General features: G+C 41.1%; 1 protein-coding gene across 1 annotated transcript in view; it reads left to right on the forward strand.

Annotated features, from left to right (window-relative positions):
* lrrc4ca (leucine rich repeat containing 4C, genome duplicate a) overlaps nt 1-24545 on the forward strand; it is a 243597-nt gene that overhangs the window by 152071 nt on the left and 66981 nt on the right. Inside the window, exon 11 of the mRNA XM_072698227.1 lies at nt 1681-1772. The gene's annotated coding sequence lies outside the window, so the exon portion shown is untranslated. The remainder of the gene's footprint in view (nt 1-1680; nt 1773-24545) is intronic.

The following is a 24545-nucleotide window of genomic DNA, read 5'->3' on the forward strand; positions in this document are numbered from 1 at the left end:
AAACCCCAAAACTGCATTTCTTCACATTTTTAGGTGCTATTAAGATCACAGTTTCATCTGGCGGGAAACCCCAACGGTGAGCATGAAGTTGTGTGCCAAGCACCTCAACTTCATTTACACAGTTGGTCTATATGTAGGTTTCTTGTACAATTAAACTCGGAGATCATTCTGACGAGGGATGACCTTTCTGGATGTGTGTTAGTGAGTGAAAGGTGTCATGGGTCGAAACTCTGATGCATCGATGCATGCTTGTGTGTGAGTGGTTACATTAATCTGGATCATGTAGCGGAATTACAATACATATAAAAGGAAAATAGTCCCCCAAAGTCAACATTGCCATGTGGGAGGAATTTGAATAAAATGCACAGAAGAGGTGTTATGGACCTGGATGGTGAATTTCCCAGCTACGCAGAAGATGCAGACTGAGAGCTAAGTGTTCCTGTTAAACCAAGGTGGTGTGCTTTGAAAATCAACATGTTTATAGTCTCTTGAGGTATTTTGGTTAGCTTCTTCATACTGTACTGTGCAATGTTTTGTTTAACGACATTTGATACAAGCGTGCTTTTTGATTTAATACAGCACATTTTATTATAAGGACCAATTCTCCTGACTTTCCCTTTGAAGAAGAAAAGCAGCATTTTTGTTCATGGACCTGAATAATGTATTACCAGATGGCTTTTTGTTACTATTGTGAGAAGGAAAATTACTTTATGAAAAGAAATGCGAAGAACATTGAACAGAATTCCCTCAGATTGCTTGGTGTCACTTGTCATGACTGCACTAATTCATTTGAATAACACGATAATGTGGGTCCCAGGTTCTGCCATATTCTTCAGCTCTACGTAACCCTCCTTACGGTTATCAAGCTATATTTCTGCTTTGGTGCCGCGTTAATGAATATGTTATTGCATTCTTTCATGGTTCACATCAGCTTGTGTTGCTCTAGGTTCTCATGCTTCATCTACACCTGATGTAATCTGAGCTGACATGCAGCAGTGAGAGATCAATGTGAGATATGTAAATTAGTGCAGTATTCAACAGGACTTCTTGGGCTTTTTGAAGGTAAACAGCTAGGAGCTAGAGGCCAGGAGGATGACTCTTCAGCCCTGCTTTGCCCTTGATTGTCAGTTGCTGAGATTGCCAAAGCATCCAAAGCATCCCACAGTTCTGGTCACATTTGTCCCAGTCCCCATGCAGCCGTGAACACAAAATCTGATGTAAATATTATGTTGTGGTTTTGCTCATAACACGGTTTTCATCAAGCCATCTGTAAATTTTAGTTTTTCTTTAAAAATTCTCAGACTCTTTCTTTGTTTGTGCGTTTGTTCATTCAATTGTTTGTTGTTTTGTTCATTTATTTGTTTGTTTGTTCGTTCATTCATTCATTCATTCATTCCTTTCCTGCCAAAATACCTTGGGTGAAGAGTTTCTTTAAGCTCCATGGCAGTGTCAACCCACGGAATCCTCAAGCCATTTCTAAAGATTCTATAGAATCCTATTTATATCCATCGGGGGGCTGCAAACTCCTAACCACTGAGAGGAGCTGAAACCCATTCAGATGAACAATGATATAATTTTCTGTCCAAATCCCTGCTGGACCTGCCAGGTGTTCCAGAGATTATTCATGGTATACTTATTTATCTCCACACACCAAGAGAAAGTGTTCTGCATCTTTTGCAGATACAACTGCTTTCTGAGAGGGAGTTGGGGCGCCCTGGAACACAGCACTCCAGCACAGTGGAAGAGTGAGATGTATGGAACCTGGCTGAGAGGTGAGAAAGGCTGGATCTGTCTGCCTTTTCTGCATATGTGCATGTTCATACGCTGTCTGCTTGTTAATGAAGAAGATAAAGGTTTTGCGATGTCATGGATACTCAGACTAGTTGATGGGAAATAGCACAGGAGCTGATTCAGAGTGAGGAAAATGGCTTCCGTCTCCTTTCATGTTTCTGTGAATGGGCACCAGACTCCTGCAGATATTTTGCAGCATTAAAGCTTCCACTAGCTGGCTTTTCCTTGATCAGGGTGTGAAGGTATGGAAAGTAGAATATCCAAGCAGCTTTGATCCTTACCAAATTTGTAGACAAAATTTTGTGCACTTCCCTATTGAAATATGGGTATTAATTATTATACAATGTTTGCCACTTCTGCTTCGCTTCATAAGCCTCATTTGCATTGTCTTCCTGTTTCTGAGGTAAAACATCTTCAGAGCTAATGGATTTCTGGCATGTTTATTTAATCATTATTCCTGTAAAAGTAATTTTCTTCCCCTCAGTACCACACAGAAGTCATCTCTGTATTTGTTTACTGAACTTGCTGGGTTATGCGTTGCTCCCATGGGGCTGAAAGTGAAGCTGTATTAATCTTGGTCCCAGAACCCCCTCAGGGGCCGTTGACAAGCCCCTTTTGAAGTAACAGAGGCCACTGGGAGCACAGTGTATAACCGTGCAGTGTCCGTTGGATACAGATGCAGAGAGTGATGCACAACTCAATGGGCACAGTAATCCAGAACTCTTTACAGGCCCAGTTTTTTGAGATAATAGAGGATTATGCATTGTTTATTTTTTGTTAACTGGGGACTATGCTTGTATATCACTAATAGGTGGGTATCAGAGTTTAAGGTAGCCACGGTATATTTTGGGAAACCCCCAACAGCAGTTTGGGAAGTGCTTATCAACTGTCAGCCAAGAATTTATGTAGTTACCTGGTGTGCTTCTCTATGCGTATAGTGCAGCAGAACTACACAACAGCAATAAAAAACAAATTATCGTTATTATAACAACACTTTCAAACCCATTTCAGTGTCAGTCCTTTTACAGCATATGGGATTAAATTTACCCCACAAACGTTTTTTTTTTCTCTTTGTCTTTCTTTTTATGCTGATGAAACCATAATGAGTATGTCTGAAATGCTGTATGTTTTGTAAACACTCATAATCCATTAACCTTCATATTTCTTCTGGCCTCTCAGTTTACTGAGCTAATTAGTGGGATGTTAGACTTAAAGAGGTCATATTGCAAGATCAGTGCCGTGAAGCTCAACGCTAATGCATCTCTACTGTGAAGCTTTTAAGACGATAGTATTTGTTTGTGTATTTTTTTTTCCGGAAGCACACCCATGCCGTCTCTCCTTCCTCTGACTGTGATTATACTGTGACATTGGCTCATCAGTGTCGACGGTGAATCAGGCCCTCATTCCAAACCTCTGTTTCCTGCAGTTTCCCCCTTAATGTTGCCTACTGTTTCCTGTCTTTCTCACCCGGTGCGATAAGCTTGCTGATCAGTGAAACGAATGAGAAACATTGTGGATGTTATGGGGGGAGCCGAAGTCCCTCCTGCTCACAATGTTTAAAACACTCATGAGGGGCCAGCACAGATGTTTCCAACAGGTGCTGGATAAATCAGGCAGAGGTGGAGTCTTTCTTGCCAGTAGGCAGGCTCTGTTCCCATCGGCAGGCCATTCTCTCATTGTCAGCCGCGCCCCGGGGCTCAGCACTGCCTGGCCCATCATGTCGAACTGCGGGAAGAGCAACGGCCTCTGTGGCAGTATGTTGAACATGACGTATGTATAAAATATGGTACGTCCATCCATCCATCTTTCAAGCACATGTTCTGTACATGATCATGAAAATCCTGGAATCAATCCAAAGCAGCACAGGAGCACAGGGCAGGGGACACCCTTGATGGGATTTCCGTCTTTCACAGGGCATAATATATGGTACAATGCAAAAAAATTATAAAACATAAATAAAACAGACAGTCTGCCTAGCAGATTGCAAAAACATGCCTTTACAGTGTGAAATGCCACACGATGATTTGTAAATGACATGTCACTGAGACTGACTCCTGTCGGTTCGTTTCCAGCTGAATCTCTGATGCATATAACATCAAATTAGATTAAGTCAGATTAATCTTTCTTACTTATTTACTGTATTGATTGATTGATTGATATTAGATTGATTGATTGATATTTCAATCAGTCTGTCAAGACAATTATTCAAAATGCATCAAGGTAGATTAACTTTCCCCTCGGACGAGCAAGCTTGATACCTGGCAGGTGATGTAAAGTTTCATTTATCAAATGATTGTGCTCTTCTCAGATGCCAGGAGATGCAGACCAGAAGGGCTGCCGTCCTTCCCTACAAGGTTGGATGGTGGTTAAGAATTTATGATCTAAAGGTCAGCAGTTCATGTCTTGGGAGGGACCTTGCAGTCGGGACTCTGCAAAAAACAGTGACATTTAAAATCATGACCTGTGTAAGTCGCTGTGGATATGATGATTTTCTTGGCAAACGGAATAAATAACTTTTGATATTCTCTTCCCTCCTGTGCACATAATCCTTGGTCCTACTGTGTTTGAAGGTACACACTGCTGGGTCTACCCAGCTACCAGGACCGAATCCTTGTTAGGTTGAATTGGTGACCTTGACCATAGGCCGTCCTGTTTGCGGGGGGCTTCTGAAGATAGATCTTGTGCTGTTTTCTCAGTCCAGGGACAAGATTTATCTTTGAGCCAAGTTCAGAGGCACAAGGAAGATGAACATCTCTCATACAGACTTAAAAAGAAAAACTGTAGGCTTTGCTATAAAATAAAATAGCTGACTCATCGTTTTGTATTCATGGAAGGTGGAATGGTGTCCATTGATTGATATGTTCTTTATTTTTTTGTCGACTTGTATCAGCTTTTATGACAAGACCATTGCTCCTATGACTTTGGGACCAGAAACGAAGAGGGAAACCTTTGTGTGACCGAGGTGTGTACTTGCATGTTTGTGTGTGTGTGTGTGTGTGTGTGTGTGTGTGTGTTTGAGTTGTATATTCTGGTACCGTGGCGTCAGGCCCCAGCCAAACGGGAGAGGTACAGAAGGTGAAAATCCTCAATGCTTCACGCGAGGTTTAAATTATCACAGGGAAGGTCTCTGTTTGCAGCCCTGTATTTGAGTGCAGAGCGACCACAGGGGTTTTGCATAGAGTGGCTTGGAGAGTTTCAGTTCCAGCCAAAATATTTGAACTTGGGATTACAGCAGTTTGTGGAGGATTCGGCTCTCCGCAGAGCTCCTGGCGAAGCGTTTCCAGTACTCCACCACCAAAGCAGGGAGATCTGATGGCCTGAATGTGGCACTCCTGCGTTACTGCAGACATGAGATTACCCAGTGCAGGAGACACAGCTGTACCATTCTCACCATAAGAGATGCAGGCACTGATTTAAACTTGCTCTTTCTCTGTCACACACATATACACTCACTGATGCACATCCTCTTCACATCTCCTTGGCCCAAAGTACCTCTTTGAGAGCTAATCCAGAGCTATGTATACATAAGATATTCATTATATATTACATAAGTCACAGAGGGAAATATCATGGCCAGTGTACATGTTTTACAAAGTCAATGTTTCTTCTATTCTCATTTAGTAATTATATCATTTCTATTATTGACGTGATTAATAATTGTGCCTTTTTCAAAATCTAGTACAGGGGAGATTCAGACATTTGTTTTAAGTAACCTTTGATCCAGTCAGAGACGCAAAGTTTGTCTTGGAGAGCAAAGTACTCACAGCCCTAAAGTTGTGCTGAGGCTCAGTTACACATTGAGAAAACAACTTATCAGCTGCTCCTGATGTTGTTTCTGGTCCGGGATCCAGGCTGCTAGTTACCTGCTGCAGCCGTGGGTGATTCCCACAACCACGCTCACCTCAAGATCATCCTGTATAATCAGTCAACATATTTAAGCTTGTTCCTGTCCATGTCTTCTGTCTCTGCCATGGCAGGTTCTTCTCTTAGTCTGACAGTCTAGGTCAGGGGTCTCCAACTCCGGTCCTGGAGATCTACTATCCAGTAGGTTTTCTGTCCCACTTGGCTTCTGATGAGCCACACCTGTTCCTGGTATTTACCTGAGATAGAAAACCTACTGGACGGTAGCTCTTCAGGACCGGAGTGGGAGACCCCTGGTCTAGGGTATATTTAATCTCTTAGCTCTCTGGTTTTGTTTGGTTCTGCGATTTGGGTTCATTTGATTAGTCCAGTTTCTCTCTGTTGGTTCATGCTGAGGAATCTGGTCTTGCTTCCCATCTTGGTTTCTGTGACTTGATCTCCCGACACAGCTTATCTAATCCATCCTGCCTTTTTTTTCCTTGCCCCATTTGGTGCCTGATTCCTGCTCAGCCACAGTCAGCAGCCTGCTGAGGACTCGGAGGCTGGCCTGTGGAAGGAGCCCCAGGGGTCTGTGCAGTTTGGGGAGTGAGACAGCATTCTGTCCTTACGACCTCAGTTATAAAGTCCTGTGTTCTTCAATGCGGCCTTGGTGTTGTTGCAGTTTCACCGCATGGGTGCTTGAGGCCTAGGTATGTTAAGAAGGACATGAATGATGTAGAGGGTATCACTGTGTTCCCTGCTTGGTCCCGCCATCGGTAATGCTGCGAGGGTTATGGTGACCTGGAGCCCATAAACATGAACATAGACAGAGGTAAACAAAGACAGAACATAGACCTGTGGAGCAGTTGCTAAGGAAGATTTAGAGCCCCCGTCTTGTCTGGACAGCATGTCTTTGGCAAAAAGGAGGAAAACTGATTGTAATTATACAATGTATTTTAATTCATGAATAATTATGCTTTTCCATGTCTTGTATATTATTCATACATTTTCTGCTATTAACATTGTTGCTGTTTTATATGTTATGTAGCCGGAGCATAAATTCCACGTCCTCTTATTCAGGAAAATTATTAGTAAAAAATGTTAATGAATCCTGTCACTCAGCTGTTTCCACGGTGAATGGATTAATGTCCAGAATACATTTATTTAAACTGCCTGCCACATTGCATCACTTAATTGGCAACTATTATGTAGGTCTTGCCAATTCTGTGCATGCTAGGAATTTTCTAAAGCCAGCTTCTAACACCCTGCTACAAATTGGACCTTAATGACAAATGCATGTACCTTTAAGACACCGAACCACTGGGACATGACTAGGAATGTCACACACATATTAAATGCACACAGGGGCCACTTTATTAGGTAAACATGGTACTGGGTAGGACCCACCAGAACTGTTTCAAGCTTTGATGTATATAGTGAGCTATTTTCGCACGCGTGTCCTTTCTGTTAGTTGTAATGAGCCTGGCCATTCTCCTCTCATTAACAGGGTGTTTTTGGCCACAGAAATACCATTGACTGGATGTTAGTTGTCCGTCCCGCTACTCTCTGTAAACTCTGTTATTGCAGGAACATCTCAGGAAGATTGTTTCTGAAATGCTGGAGTCATCACATACGGCCCCGGCAATTGAAATTACGAAATTACATACGAAATTATTGAAATCAGGCAGCTTACCCATTCCATTCCGTAGCCGAACAGTAAGTCAACCTCTTGACCTTGTCGGCATGCTGTACGTATTACACTGCAGCCACCGGTTTGTTGTTTGTGGAGCAGGAAGCACAACTTGGGGTTAAACCCAGGATGGGATGCCAGTCCATTGCAGGGCATATACACACCCATGTTTATTATTGGTCATTTATAGCCTAACTGCATGTCTTCGGAATGGAGGAGAAAACCCACGCAACATGGGGAGATCTGGCAACCTCCACACACACAGACTGCTTTTAGGATTCGGTCCTTTGACCCAGCAGGTGCGAGGCCTCTGTTACCCACCAAGCCACTGTGCCCTTGGCTAGCAGCTCTAGGGTCAGGAGTCAGCTAATACTGTATTCCTTCGTCACTTTTGTAGGATTAATAGGGGGGATAAGGGTTGAATGAACAAGTAAGGTTATGATTAATGGTTATTTCAGTTTAGTTCAGCTTTATTTAGGACCTTTTATACAATTTTCCAAGATAAATACACATATAAATAACTAAATTCATAACAAAAACAAATACAAAAAAATTACAGAAACGTGTTGACTGAAAAAGTGTAGACAGAAGCTTTATCTAGTTACACCTACCTTTTGTATATACCATATACTGGTCAACAATGCTTTCATTGTGAGCTACAATAACAAAACAAAACAATTATAAAAACAAACACAATGATTTATAATAAATTATTGTAATAAGTCATTTGAAGAGCTCAACCATAAATTAGTGATTCATACTCAATCAGTACTTCAGTTCAATTAATTTATAAATGGAAAATTAATTAGTTCATTGTTTTAAGTGGATTCATTTTTTGTACTACGATCAGAATGCATATATGTAATGTATGTAAGACGCATGTTAGTTGCCCGCCCACTGTATGTTTCTGTATATCCTGTACTTGTACTTTGGTCTGTTAAATGTTACAAGCATATACAAGTGTGTGCATGGTGCCGCTATGTATGGCAGTAATAGAGATACAGTGAAGGCTGAAAGCCATGTTAGTGCATGTTAAGCATTCATAAGAGGCTTTGGCTACACAATGTTACCTCCTCTGTTCTTTGTAGATAAATCAACTTTACATCCCTGTTAGTGTCACTGATGTTCCCACAGCCATTATTGCAGGTCAGAGTTAAATGGCTGCGGAGTTTCGGTTTGTACGAAACTGTGGCTGTTTTAAGCCGGCAAGCTGGGAAAGTAGAAAAGGACGAGAGTAATTACCTTGTTTCTATTAAATTCCTTCACTGAATGGAGCAGAGCATTCAAAATGAAATCACCATTCGCCATTCAGTTAATGTGGAAAAGAGGTTTTAGACTGTTTAAGAAGAGAATATGCCCAAAAGTGTTAATTTTCTTCTGAGTGACGTCAGTGACCATATATGGCCCTACGTCAACAGCATTCTATTGTATTTTGAAAGTTTGTATCCTTTGTGAAAGTATTTAGGAAGGGACATTTTGTCATCCTCGAAAGATGACAGCAATACATTGTCCTGCCTTGTCAACTGTAGATATGACCCTAATTCATAATTAACAATAATTTTGCATTTCCTTATTTTGGTCATTTTTTTTTTTTTATTATTATTTTTTTTACACATCACCAGAAGGGGAATTTTTACACTCAGCTTAAGTTTGCAAGCTGGGCTGATTTGGGCTGATAGGATTTAAGCTCGTGTCGTCACTGCTAAGCAGTACATCAACAGCACTGAGGAGCTCCGGGCTCTACAGCAGGGTTATATGCAGTATAATTTAACCACATTGTATTAAATTTCACAATTTTGTGCCACAGAAAAGAAAGCAAAGGCCGATTATACGGGGGCCCGCCTATGGGTGGGCTGGGTGTGGGCGTCACCCACCCAGAGGAATCATCTTTCCATCCAATGAAAACTCTGAAGACCTAAGTGATAACTCTTTACTACTGAAGCTACTACTGAAATACAAATCATGAACAAATATAGTCGCTACTTGACATAAAAGTTAAGTCACGATTCATCAATGAACAAACATAAGATCAGTATTTCACTTGTATTATTCATGATTTGTTCCTTCAGTAGTTCAAAAAAGGTTTACAGGATTAACGGATATAGTAACAAAAATAGCAACTGCTTCGGATGAAAGTTGCATCGCGATAAATTATGAATTATCTATCTAGCTAAGAGTTTGTGGTCAATTAATACATAAGTAATAGCATAATGCTATATTATTTCGTGAGTGTTCATAGTTTTCTGTAATTTTGTCACTGGTCACCAAAAAATGTGCTGCTTTCCTATAGGCCAATTCCAAGGAGTGAGTGTGCTTAGTCAGCGCTCCTCATTTACATTATTGCCAAACCATGACACTTCTTCACACATGCAGGACAGATGCGATTAAATGACCTGGAAACCTGTTTGTAGCTAGCTGCTCTCAGCTTTCCAAATAAAACTGTTAATACCTTTGATTCTTGTTCATTCTCTTCTCCAGTTCTTATAAAATATTAGTAGTCTTGTATAGTTTTACAGTTGAGTTCGAGTTTAGTACCAGCTAACCCAGAGTATTCTATACTATTATTGCGTTCTGAAGATCCAAACCAAAATTTGCTCGTAAGGTTTCCTCGCCAGTTTAATTACTTTTTTTTCTTTTTCATGGAGTAATGACCTCGGACCCCTCTACAAAAATTGGATTCTGTAATTATATTCCTTTTGCACCCCCACCCCCACCCATCCCTTCTCAAAATTAAACTGTGTCCTTGTTTACATACCACATTTAGGAAAAGCAACATTTTTGTTGTTGTCTACCCAAATAATCCAAAACCAAACCCAAATATGCCATCGTAGTATCACCTCTGCCTTTTCAGCTAAAGTTACCTTCAGGTGTTAAATTATCTACTGGAATATGTAAATGAAATGGTTTACCAGTATTACTGTCTATAGAAAAATCCTCATTGCCATTCCATACTTAAAAGGAGAGATACTACTTCATGAAATAAAACTAATTTAAAATAGTAATAAAAGAAAAATAGTAGATCTAAAGTATGTCATTGTTTTGGCAAAGTGATGCCTTTAGTGAGGATATTATTTTCCACTCAGTTCCACAGGGTGCCGACAGGTGGAGAACTGCTGAGACGGTGAACAGTTTAGGGTCGTGCTGTATTCTCACCATCATTGTCACTATAAGAGGAAACTTGCAGCATTGGTTGGTTTTTAAATATGTTTCACCGTGTGTGTGTGTGTGTGTGTGTGTGTGTGTGTGTGTGTGTGTATGTGTGTATGTATGTATATACACTCACCTAAAGGATTATTAGGAACACCTGTTCAATTTCTCATTAATGCAATTATCTAATCAACCAATCACATGGCAGTTGCTTCAATGCATTTAGGGGTGTGGTCCTGGTCAAGACAATCTCCTGAACTCCAAACTGAATGTCAGAATGGGAAAGAAAGGTGATTTAAGCAATTTTGAGCGTGGCATGGTTGTTGGTGCCAGACGGGCCGGTCTGAGTATTTCACAATCTGCTCAGTTACTGGGATTTTCACACACAACCATTTCTAGGGTTTACAAAGAATGGTGTGCAAAGGGAAAAACATCCAGTATGCGGCAGTCCTGTGGGCGAAAATGCCTTGTTGATGCTAGAGGTCAGAGGAGAATGGGCCGACTGATTCAAGCTGATAGAAGAGCAACTTTGACTGAAATAACCACTCGTTACAACCGAGGTATGCAGCAAAGCATTTGTGAAGCCACAACACGCACAACCTTGAGGCGGATGGGCTACAACAGCAGAATACCCCACCGGGTACCATTCATCTCCACTACAAATAGGAAAAAGAGGCTACAATTTGCACGAGCTCACCAAAATTGGACAGTTGAAGACTGTTGCCTGGTCTGATGAGTCTCGATTTCTGTTGAGACATTCAAATGGTAGAGTCAGAATTTGGCGTAAACAGAATGAGAACATTGATCCATCATGCCTTGTTACCACTGTGCAGGCTGCTGGTGGTGGTGTAATGGTGTGGGGGATGTTTTCTTGGCACACTTTAGGCCCCTTAGTGCCAATTGGGCATCGTTTAAATGCCACGGCCTACCTGAGCATTGTTTCTGACCATGTCCATCCCTTTATGACCACCATGTACCCATCCTCTGATGGCTACTTCCAGCAGGATAATGCACCATGTCACAAAGCTCGAATCATTTCAAATTGGTTTCTTGAACATGACAATGAGTTCACTGTACTAAAATGGCCCCAACAGTCACCAGATCTCAACCCAATAGAGCATCTTTGGGTTGTGGTGGAACGGGAGCTTTGTGCCCTGGATGTGCATCCCACAAATCTCCATCAACTGCAAGATGCTATCCTATCAATATGGGCCAACATTTCTAAAGAATGCTTTCAGCACCTTGTTGAATCAATGCCACGTAGAATTAAGGCAGTTCTGAAGGCGAAAGGGGGTCAAACACCGTATTAGTATGGTGTTCCTAATAATCCTTTAGGTGAGTGTATATATATATATACACTGCAAAGATTCAGGTGTCAGCACATTTGGAAATAAGGAAGCACACATACAAGCACAATATGGTCTAACAATATTTAAAACACAGGCCTCCTGCAGTCACCCTTCTGTTGGCAATCACACTTACAAAAGCAGTTGAATTTTCATGGAAGTTTATTCTGAAATGATACACGCAGATGTTCTCATTTACACGGTTACGCTAAGGTCAAACGAGTGCCCGAACGAGGCTGGCACCAGCTCACAAGGAACTGGGGGCTGCAAAATGGCTACTCTATCTCATGGCCAATGATTTACAGAAAATGAAACACCTTTCGTCCGGCAGATTTGCAATAATTTCTTTCTTTCGCGGAACTGGGAACTGGTGAGTAATGATTGAGAACATCATACAGAGTCAGCAGAATCGAAGGAGTGATATGCTCGACATTCAGACTTTGAATAATTCTCAACTTCTGCAGTTGCTTGAGCTTTCCAGCATTTACTGTGTCCCCTTTCATCCTGAAAGACGAACATTTTAAATGCACATGAGTGAGTTGATCAATGTTGCTGTGCCTCTGGTCTCATTGTTCATAGACTTGTAGAAAATTGAATTACACACTGTGTTCTGCCTTGCAGATTATTGATTTTTCTTTGGTTTTTAAAGTCTTGACATATAGCTTTAGATATGACATTTTTTTCCTTTAATTACTTATTTTTTTAATATCAAAGTGAGCCTCAGCTGCTCCACATTCCTTTCATTTTTCATCTGTTTATGCCACTCTAGATTTCCAAAATGCTTGCATTAGCAAATGAACAATAAAGTGATGATTCATGGGGGGGTATGGGGGTGCTGCATTTGTAGTCCAGTCTACCTTAGAGACGATGATATGTGGATATAGTTTAATGGTGAACAGATAAAGGTTAGTTATAAATCAGTGTTATAAATGTACGGGAGGACCAGGCAGTGCCCTGCATGTAGGCCTGAGGTGGATGGCTCAACTCCTCTGCAGCATTCTGTGTCACCTTTTAACCAATAGTTCAATTGCACTTAAATGGATGATGTCACTTTCTATGTAAATAATGACTCTCATGGAGGCATGAGGACCTGAGTGTTGACACAAGCAAGCATGCTTTACAGGTACATTGCTGACCCCATCTTGCTCTCCATAGCTTGGGGGTCGTAGTGTAGGGTCAGCTAACATGCAGAGCCCCTGCAGCTGGGGGTTAAGGGCCTTGCTCAAGGGCCCATGGACATGTGACAGTTCTGCTGAGGCCGGGGCTCAAACTGGTCTGTGATCTTCTGATCACAGGCACAAAGACTTAGCCTGCTGAGCCGCTCAGCGCCCCCCAGGAGACACAGCTAACCAGGCATCCCATAGATTAAGTCCCAGGCATGGACCTGCTGGTGTGCTAAACCTAAATGATATAAAAAAAAATGAGTAACTGCATGCTAAGTCTCTGGGGAAAAGCAAATCATATTAATTATTTTCTGGGGCAGTAGCTGCCCGAAGCACCTTCAGCTCTCATAACCTGAAGGTGGCTGATCCAAGGCCAAGGTCAGTTTCTGTAGTGATACCCATGACCAAGGTTCTTATCCTGAAATGCAGTGGTGGAGACTTGTAGTTCTGTACAGCAGTGAAGAAGAAATGTTTCTTTGTAAAGTATAATAATAATAATAATAATAAATTAATTAATATTATTATATTATTATTATCATCTCAGTAATAAGCAGTTAGAAGGCAACAAAACAGCAACAACAACAACAACAAAATAATAATAATACTAATAATAATAATACTAATAATAATAATACTAATAATAATAATAGGAGCATTATATGCATCAGGGGAGCTAAAAGCTGTCTTGCCTTGAGTTTTTAACTCTTGTTAGTATCAACCAATGGCAGCAGGTGCTAGATGAAACCCACCACCAATGCTATGGAGCAGTAATGTAGGGATTTGACAGCAATAGATGATCACAGTGGTGAAAACATTTCAAACTGTGTGGAAGAAAGCGATTCTAACTCCCTTCCATATCTTGCGAGGAAAACGTCATGGTAGAAGGGAGCTTCAGGTCAGAGGACTCTTGACGCGTTACTGAGGATTCTTGGGAATTTCCATTGATGAAGAAAATCCAAGGTTGGTTACAATGGTAATGACATAAGCTGAGCATGGTGAACATACCATGTCCGGCTCAGTAAATGCACAATAGAGAAGAAATTGTGTTGCTTATATAGTAGAAGAACATTGAAAAGTCAACACAGTGCTCTGGTTGATATCGATTTGATTTTATCTACACCTTTTCAATATGACGGTTATATAAGCTGATGCCCCAACTAAGGATTTAGACAATGTAGAAATCTTAACATCTGGAGATCACAAATGCACTGTATCAGTGCCAAGCCATGAAAGATCTGAATTCAAATAACCAAGACATGGCCTAGAGCAGATTGTGGAACTGTTTAAGTGCTAGTGAAGCTCAAAAGGAACAAGCACATCCGATTTCCAGGAAATTATCTGTAGAACATACCTATTGCCCATTCCCACTTAGGAAAAGTGCAAGGCAAGAGTGGTCACTTCAGGACAGTGAACAGATGTACATGACATAGGACTGTAATGGGTTCAACATGGACTTTATAGAGGATTTTGGGCTTTGACAATGAAAGGGTGAAAGCGAGAACAAAATATTTTCAGCTTTAGCAGTGGGAAATGTGGCAAAAATCCGGCGAAAACAGAAGACTTATAATAATGAGCAATGAAAGCTGGTAACCTGAAGCCACCTCTTCCTGATACCTCCATGGCCATCCCTCATCTTACACTTATACTCTGCTCTGGGACTGAAAAGGAATTCTACAGTAAGTAAGCTGCCTAATTATCTGTGTGGAAAAAGGTTAAAGCAATTATTAAACCAACCTAGACTATAAATGTGTGGTAAGCCTTCAGGTAAATCATCTGTCGACAGAGTCATGAGAGAGATTACTTAAAAGCAAATCTATGTAACTGCAATGCAGTTCAAATACACCGATCGTGAAAAAAAGGTATCGTAGAAGTTCACAGAAAACTGACTGGACTCTACCTGGTGGCTCAGTGAGCAACAAAATTGCTCACACTTTAGATCAAACTGACTGCCCCCGTACACATGATATGAGCTGCCGTCAAACTGACTGGACCATAGACATCTGTATGATAGCAGTTGGTATCAGACTGACTGTACCATAGAAGGCATACTGATAGAGATGTTTATACCAAACTGGGTGGACCTGATGTCTCTGGAGTTACAATCAGACTGTAGTGTGTCTGTGGTAAAACTACAGAGATGCCGTTACATTTCTCACACTTATTTCACACTTATTTCTTATTTCTTATTTACTGTCTCAGCGGTGTGCTAAATCACTTTGGACATGCTGCTTTGTTTATAAAACCCCTCGATTTTCCCAAGCAAACACTTAGCGTGGCTTACGAAGGTTTTGGTATTGATTCATTATTCATACTGTGAACAGCTGAAGAGACAAAGTCTTGCCGTGGCAGCAGAGATTCTGTCCCGCAGAGGAAGGAATTGCCCCAAAAGCCAATGGCATCTCTGCAGATTAATATCCCATTCGCCACACCGTGGGTGAAACCTATTTTTAAGAATGGCAGAGAAGAAGTCTGTGAATCCTTAGGCTTTGATTGGATGGTGCAGAAGTGCAATGAACCAGTTGGGGACCAGGTGCATTCTGGGATCTCTGGGTTTTATGAGCAGGGGTCGACACAAAGGCAAATTCTGAATGGCATTCTAATCAAAAGGTGATTTTTACCACGGACGTGATATTTAAACAGCTATATAGTTTTTTTTCCTCAAGCAAAACATTTTGCCAAGGACACAGATGAGTCTTACCAATAAGTCTTGCCATGGACACGTTTGTCTGTTTACGGATAGGTTGGTGATCCATGTCCATATGGTTCAGCCTATTTTATTGGGCTAGATAAGCCTAAAAACTGCTGATATGTGTCTGAAATATCCAGACAAATAATCCACTAAAGTAAACAAAGGTATAATCTTTTGGCATAATGGGAAAATGACTGATGTTTTTCACACTCAAGGGCTAAGAGTTCTTCTGTTGTTCATTTATTATTTAATCTGACAGATGAATGTCATACTTTTGTCTGGGCCAGTACAAATATGTTGTTTATTACTCAACATCCATCCATCAGTTTTCTGTAACTGCTTATCCTTTTCAGGGTTACGGTTATTACCCAACAAATTTGATGAAATTAATAAGAAGGCAAGTGATTATAAGACATATTGTAGCAACAGTTTTATATTCTGTAGGATGAGTTTCATCATCCTCATGTCAAATGAATTTGTTTGGACATGCAACTTCTTCCCCGAAGTGGACAAGAATGACCGGTGTGGGCTGTACATCATTCTCAGAGAGAAACTGATCTGTTCAATGCGTTATTGCAAGTGGACAAGTAAAATGCTCAGTGCGACTAAGAAATAATGAGGCTATATATGGCAAATGAGAAGATGAAGATTACAGCACAGGGCACTGAAGTTGCTTGATCTATTGACATTTGAGTGTCGATCAGGATGCAGGTCCAGAGGGGGATTAGGTGAAGGGTATTTTCTGTCCATGACTGTAGGAATATGTACAGGTGTTTCATGGCAACAGTAATAGCACTGAGTGGCTAGTGTTATCATCAGCTGGGGGGTATATGCCTTTGTACTGTATCATCCAAAGATATAATATGGGATGGCAGCTTGTCTATCAATGAAGAAACCAGAATAAGCAAATACAAGAGTAGAAACTGCTAATTGTACTATTGAAGAAGTTATTTGTCCATCTCACGATAAGTTGAACCCCTCAAGATTGTTCATTTCATCTTCTCTTCACTGTATGTCACACCCCATACATAAAGGTTGTGTACATTTCACAGTCCTCTGATCACATGACTCTCTCCATGAACCACACAGGCTTCCTCACAGTATCCTAAAAATTGCCAGTTCTACAAACAAGAAACGTTACCTACACTCAGACGTGGATAGATCAGGTCCAGAAAGTAAAAATCCAGACCAAGACTTTGTTTCAACCATCCAGTTGAGTACACTGTGACTCAATGACTGTTACTGTATGACTGTGACTCTTTATAGCTCAACTGATTCATTGAAACAAAATCATAGTCTGGATTTTTTACTTTCTGGGCCTGAACTTTGCAGCTCTGTCTACACTATATAAGTCAACAGGAAGCTGGGTTTTTTCACCCAGAAAGGTGATTTACCTCCTTTTTCATACCTGCCAGCCGTTCTAAATTTTCAGAATAAATAGCTATAAAAAGAGCCAGGGGTATCTTGGACATTAAATTATACATTTTAAATTATACTAATGCAGCACAACATGCATTTTCCAGCATAATAGAGAAGAAATTAGACAAATAAGATGATCAATGTAATGGGGCAATAAATATCACTTAAGCTTTTTAAGCTGTTACAGTTACTGTGGTTTCACATTAAGGCTGCCGGGTTTATTTCAGCTCATATTCTCTCATTATAACTGCAGACCGCTGGTTTTTAACAGTTTCAAATGAGAATTTGGAGTACAGCACAACTTTCATTATTTGTATCTAGTGGTAAAGCCCTGACAAACAAGTAATCACCCTTCTCCCCTTCAGTGACACTCCAGTGATATCACGACCTTTGCTATTTCACATCTATATATAGAGCAGCAATGGAAACACCATATAGGAACTGTCATGCAAAACAATTTAAGAGCATATATACATATTCAATTTCAATTAACTTTATTTTTATATAGCACCTTTCATGATACAGTCACCCCAAGACGCTTTACATGGATGTGTTCATATATATCAGTTACAGAATAATACATGAAAAGAGAAGACAGAAAGAAAGAATGAAAGAAAGCCAGATGACAGTGGAGGAAGGGAACCAAAAAAAACACTATAAAAAACCCGCAGAAGGCTGCATTCACTGTGAATTGTTGCACAGCCTGCAGGAACCTTATCCCTGCAGTAGTGGAAAACACCAGTGAGCCAGTGGGGTCAGGCTTTCGGAATTGGGGTACTGCCGAGTCCTCACCCATTGCACGGCACTCGGGGACTAACCTGAGGCGGCCAATCCGGGTAGGCATGTGGAACGTCTTGTCTCTCCGGCATGATGACCATCTTCCCCTGCCGTCAGGGGGGCTTCGTAAACTCCGCATTTTAGTGACAGCACTCTCTAAGGTATGCAGACCAGGGAATGGGTGGGTACACCTAATCTTGGTCTGGTCACTCTGATGGCCGCCATACTCAGGAAGTAGCTGTTGCTGTGGTGGATCGGCTTCTCCCAATGGTGTCTGATGTCACTCCTTTCAACCAGCGTATTATGAGGCTTAGGCTAAGGCACTCCTTGGGTGTCTTGTCAGTCGTCTTTCTGTATACTCCAACCACAGTGAGCCATATCTCGGTGAGGGAGACATTTTATTTGCATCTTCGCTTGGATTGCCTTGATGGGTGACCATGAAGTGACACTTCTCTGGTCATAGGTCAATGCCACCACTGCCACTGACAGACTGTGAGGACTTCGTCAATCCCCATGGGTCTGATAACCATGGTGAAAGTGATTCCATGTTCCTTGGATGTGTTAAAGGTGAGGGTCTGCAGGTCACTGCATTAGTACTCCAATGCTGGTGGTACAGCGAAGAAGATAAATCACATCCTTGTGGGCAGATGCTGGAGGCTCCTATAGAACTGCAGGATCTACAGAAGTGCCCAGTTTGTGAATTCTGACTACAGGCTTGTTGTTGCTACTCAAAAGATTCAACTACCCTGAAGACTCAGTCCAGCATGCTATCACCTACTAGGAGAATGTGGCTGGACCTTGCCAGACTCCAAGATCAGGCTGTTTCTAATAAGTTTGCATTTGTTTGTGGGAGGAACTTGCAGACTTGGATGCAACTGCTGATCCCAATGTGATGTGGGAGACCTTTCAGGATAAGATGCTGAAGGTTGCTGAGGGTGGTATTGGTGTTGCTGGTGTTTCCAGAAGGAGGTGCTTCATCTCGCAGGACACCCTGGATATTATCGAGAGGAGTCATGGTGCACGGTTTGATGGCAACCCTACTGGGAACTGAGAAGGACAGGTGCACTGGGAGCAGATAAGGAGGTGTCTGTTAGAGGAATCTGCGAGCAAGTGACACGCCATCTGTGGCATAGCAACCCACTTCCTACATACAGAGGAACTGAAGCATCACTCACATCCAAATCTGTTCCTTAGAAAGTTGCAGGCAGGGCAGGTAATGGAACAGTCCTTATGGATGAGACTGCAGTTGTGACCCGCTGGGCCGGCTACTTTGAGCAGCTGTTTGAAGGTGATCCTCCAGCTAGGAGGATGGACATCTTTAGGTCCATAGTTCTTGAGGCTGATCCTCTGATTAGCTGTGAACCACCCAATTTCCCTGAAACTGCATGGGTGGTGAACCAACTGGGGGTGGGAAGTCCACAGGTGTCTGTGGTATCCTCGGTGAACCTCTCCAGGCTGGTGGTAAAACTGTCTTTCTGGCATTGCAAACAATCCGTTGCTTCCCAACTGACTGGGAAAACAGGACTTCTTATCCATATCTGGAAAGGGAAGGATGATTGCCCAGATTGCAGCGACTATAGAGGGATAACACTGCTCTCAGTGCCAGGCAAGGTCCTTGCTAGGGTCATCCTCAACAGAATCTACGATCGCTTGCCCGCCTTCCAGCAACCTGAGCAGTTTGGTTTTACAGCTAAGAAATCTACCATCGATCACAGCCTGGTGCTGAGGGTTCACATCGAGCACAAACATGGATACCGGCAGAATTTCTTTGCAGCCTTTATGATAACATACTTTGTATGGGTGATGAACTCTACTGAAGAATTCATATTTGTTTTTAATAAGTAAAACAATTAAAAAGGTCGAAGTAGGAGAGTTTCAGACCTGAGAAACCTGCAATTATTTTATCAGTCTGAATGATGGTTTGAACAGAGATGTACTTTGCCAGTACTGTAAGTAGTAAGCAGAGGAGAGCTTATTCATGATCTGTGATTGCTCTACTTATTGTACTGTGATAGGAGTCTTTATCCCTCGGAATACCAGCAGCAGCTGAGTAAACAGATAGAGATCTAAATATTGAAGTGTGTTTTCCGCTGTTAGGTAAAGTAATGAGAAGCATAGCTAGTCTTAAATAAACAGATTAATCAGTAAAGGAGGGTTGTTCCACAAAGCAATGTTCATGATCTTATTTATGATATTTATTTTACAAAATTATACTGGAAAACACACATAGGCTGTTTGGTGGTTCTATTTTCTTCTGTCCATGAAAATTCAGCCAGCTGCTCAGACCTCAGTTTAAGACCAGACTGTGAATATATCTTTATTTCCTCTCGGTGTGTTGACCTGCAAAGTGCAGTGCGAATGGGAAGCTGAGCAGTGTCTCTTTTGAACGCTTGTATCCTCTCGGTGTGGTGACCTGCAAAGTGCAGTGCGAATGGGATGCTGAGCAGTGTCTCTTTTGAACGCTTGTATCTACTGGAATTTGGTCATTTTCTCTACGCTGTTCTTCTGCCGCACACGGGCTTCGCTTCCAGAATGCTTCATGGAAGCTACTGGCCAGATATAAACACGCACCTAATGCAGTGATGTGGAGCAGGTGAAGCAGGATCTCGGCACCAACAGCAGCCGCTGGCTTCATGCTTCTGCAGCCACCGTTTGTAATGGCAGTCCCACCAATCATGAGATGTCTTACAAATTCACTGTGGATATCTGTCTGCTACACTGTAGTTATATCCGTTACCACGACTCCTTAGTACAGTACAAAAAAGCACTGTTTAGTGAGAAAAAATGTTTTGGTGATGTTTGTGTTTGTGTGCATTTGTGCACGCCATTTTATACAATCCATGTACATTCTTCAGAATGCTAGGGGGACACATCCTATAGAATGACTAATAACATGTTGTGATGTAGTGTAAGTTATAAGACAAAGCGTCATTTAGAATGACATATTATGACTTGCGTCACATAAGTATGAAATGGTATGATTTTTGATATGACGTATACCATGATGTACGTGACAGTTTGATGTGTATTGCAGCGTGACAGTATTCTTTATGACCTTATGCCATATTATGCATAGATTTCATCATTAACAATATCATTAGTATCATCAGAACATCAAGGTGTATTTGTATATGCATTTTTAAATGCTATATGTTTTAAATGTTACAGAATTTCAGCCAGTTGTGCATTTCCATGAAACATATCCAGAGATCAACCAAACATGGCAGGCATAAAATCAGAAACACAGGGCAGTGGTATGTCCTTGCATGCGAGATCCCTGTAAGCTGAAGGCCATATCTACAGTACATGTACAGTGAGTGGGAAACAATCACAAGTATAAACAGAAAGGTGATGGCCAAGGTCAGCCCCTTATGATCCGTCTGACTTTTCGGCTGCCCTTAAGAATGCTCTTTGTTCCATGCTCTGGCATATTCCCCAAGCTATCTTCAGACCAGCGCAGGTTGAGATAGTATTCAGGAGCCCATGACCTGAAGGCCAGATCTCCAACTCTGAGCCGGTTGAAATGTTTAAAGATTCACATGTAACATATGCACACACAAGTATCTTTGTTCCTGAAGGCCATCCTGCACACTGCATCAGACACCCAGGCACAACCTTGCACCACACTGATGGGCACTCCTTTGGCACGATGGTGCAGGAACAAAACAGGAACATTAACAGCCGCACCATGAAATTCACACACTTCCTCTCCTGCTATATATCTATAGATATATATATATATATATATATATATATAAAGATATATATCTATAGAATCACACTGATAACATGTTCTTTGCTTATTAATTTGTTACACTTTTTAAATGTATATAAGTTTACCAACAACGCGTCAGTACCTAGAATCGATGTACTCCCACCGTAACTGGTAATGTTATTACTGTAAGGATTTTTTGTAGTGTGTACAGTACATATAACCACTGAATTAACAAGCTGATAATCAACCTAAATAGATACTTCTCACTCACATACCTGAATAGTCCACCCTCATGGTACGTTTGCTTCTTAATGAATAATTGCAAAGGGCCTTTAGTCAAAGGCCAAAGGTGATGCGATTAATTTCCTCGCTTTGCGATTTGAATCCACAACCTTAATCTCAAATTCACTGAGCTACCTATATATGCCAGCGAATCATCCTCTGTTGCATTGTGGCTCGATGGGTGTCACTGCTGCCTCATACTTCTGGTTTGGGGGTTTGAATTCCACATCCTCAGTGTGTGTGGAGTTTGTGTGTGTATGTGTATGAGAGAGAGAGCCCATGACAAATGATGGACAGTCATCCCATCCAGGGTTTAGCCTCACCTTGTCCCTAGTAATACCAGGGATAGGCTCCAGACAAGGCTGACCCAGATAAGCAGTTAGAAAATGGATGAATGGATGGATGTTAGTTGCAATAAGTGAAACAAAGACATTAATTTACAATCAATTACAGTTTGTTAACCTACTATAATACTGAAAAATGGAAAGACGTCACCCTCATATCTAAACATGTGTGAACCTCATTAGGGCAGCCTCCCCAAGCATTATAAATAACCATGTGCTCATACCCAGTCCAGGATGATTTGTGTTCACTCAGAAAAACCGTGTAAGACAAATCTCATCTCAGAAACTCACACGCCCCCCGGGACTTTTTAAAATCTATAATATTGGATTTCACTGCATCTGTAATCGGCTGTTGTATTTACACCTTTAAAAGCTACAGGAACGTGTTCTCACCTGCCCTGAGTTATAATTGTGTGTTCATGTGTGTGTGTGTGTGTGTGTGTGTGTGTTTGTGTGTGTGTGCGTTTTGTAGCAGCAGTCTTGCAGTTGATAAAGACATTTCAGCTCCCTGTTAGTCACCACACCCTTAGGATTTGTGCTGAGACAAAATACGTAGTGGCATGTTTTGCTGTCTCCTTATTAAACTGCGGTAATTTGCACTGAGCCAAGCCTTATTGCTAATTAAAATGCAACATATAGTGTCAGTGGCACAATGGGGGCGACGCCTTAAGTGGGGGGTGCACCTTTCCAGCAGTGCTCCACTTCAGCATGCAGAAACCAAACTCTGCTTTTCTTTATCTCACTGCAGTAAAATTAGCAGCTAAAAAATATTACAGATGCAGTTCATGATTTTGTTCTTGGGATAGACAATTATGCTATTCCAGATGTTGATGATGCTGTTGAAAATAGTGATGAAGGTCTTGGTACTGATGTAGAAGGAGCACTTCTGCAGAGATGATACTGAGGTGGTCTGAGGGAACATTTTTCATGTTGCACCATTAGCACCAAAAGTCTCATACTTGACTATTAAATCATTACTTATCTAATCACTTGGCCGTGAGTCAAACAGTAAAAACAGAGATGGTTCTTCTGACTTAAAATGGAGTTTATTAGATGCTGCAACCGTTCAATACAGCTTGGAAATTTGCCATCCATCTGTTTTTCCTGAACCACGCTGGTGTCTCTGATCAGTATAACCCTCATTTGACAAAGCATCTAAACATTTAGGCCTGATCATTCATTTGCTCGTTACTTCTGAGTTTTCTTTTGATCCTCCCTCATTTGTTCCATTCTCATTTTTTTTCGATTTCCTTGGCTCTGATCATTCATTTTCTCCTCCCTCTTTTTAATTCCCTTACTTTTGATTCTTCTTTTGAACCTCCTTCATTCATTCCTCTTATTTCTTTCAGTTCCCTCAGCTCTGATCATTCATTCCCTCCTCCCTCACTTTTTAAATTCCTGATCCCCACCTCCCCTTTCATTCCCTCATTGTCTCCTTCCTTTTTTCTGAAATTTGTTCATTAAAGAGGCAGGTTTTCATCCATCTCAGTACCGGGGTAGAGCTTCACACCGTTTACTCCGGGTTGGCTTCATTTTCCCATGCTGAACAAAATGTGATTGTACCAGAAATCACATTGCAGAGTCATTAGAAAAACAAAGTCACCTTACAAGCAACTATATTGAGCCTCATGTTTGTATTTAGCATTTAGCGTTTAATTATTACATTAAAAAAACTGACACATGCACGCAGAAACTATTAATGTAGCAGTTACAATTACATTAATTGTGACTCTTCACTGGTAATGTATTCTATCTATATTTAAAAAACCAGCACGAGATATATTGAAAAGTCATGACCTCATATGAAAACACAAAGGAACTATTATCAGCAGAGTAAAGCACTTTAAGCATATATTTACATTTACTGTGCTGTGTGCACCAACCAGAGACCCAACCCAAAGCACAACAGAAGACACTTTTTCACCAGTGGAGACTATGTCTTTCATTCCATGACTAACTTCTATATCCTATATTCTTCCATAGTCATAAATTAATTTCTAATTGCAGGTTCCCTGAAAAATTACTTTTGTATATAGTTAATGTTCAAATCATGGCACCTGATAATATAATATAACATAAAATAGCACTTATCTACCATTATTCCTTTATATGATTTGTTAATTATTCTGTGGCCACTTGTTATTTGTGCTTCTGTCTTTCTTAAGTATTTTGGATCAAGCATTTTGAAAAGGAACATCACGTTAAAAATAAATAGAGGTAAATGGATTGACGACTGGTTGGTAAGGCTGTGTTGGAAGAAATGTAATGGTTTTAGCACCATTAAACTACAATGCAGTAAAACTGTGACAACAATCCAAATAAAGAATGGACCATAAATCTCC

The sequence above is a fragment of the Paramormyrops kingsleyae genome, chromosome 13 (genome assembly GCF_048594095.1).
Source record: "Paramormyrops kingsleyae isolate MSU_618 chromosome 13, PKINGS_0.4, whole genome shotgun sequence".
NCBI classification, from domain to species: domain Eukaryota; kingdom Metazoa; phylum Chordata; class Actinopteri; order Osteoglossiformes; family Mormyridae; genus Paramormyrops; species Paramormyrops kingsleyae.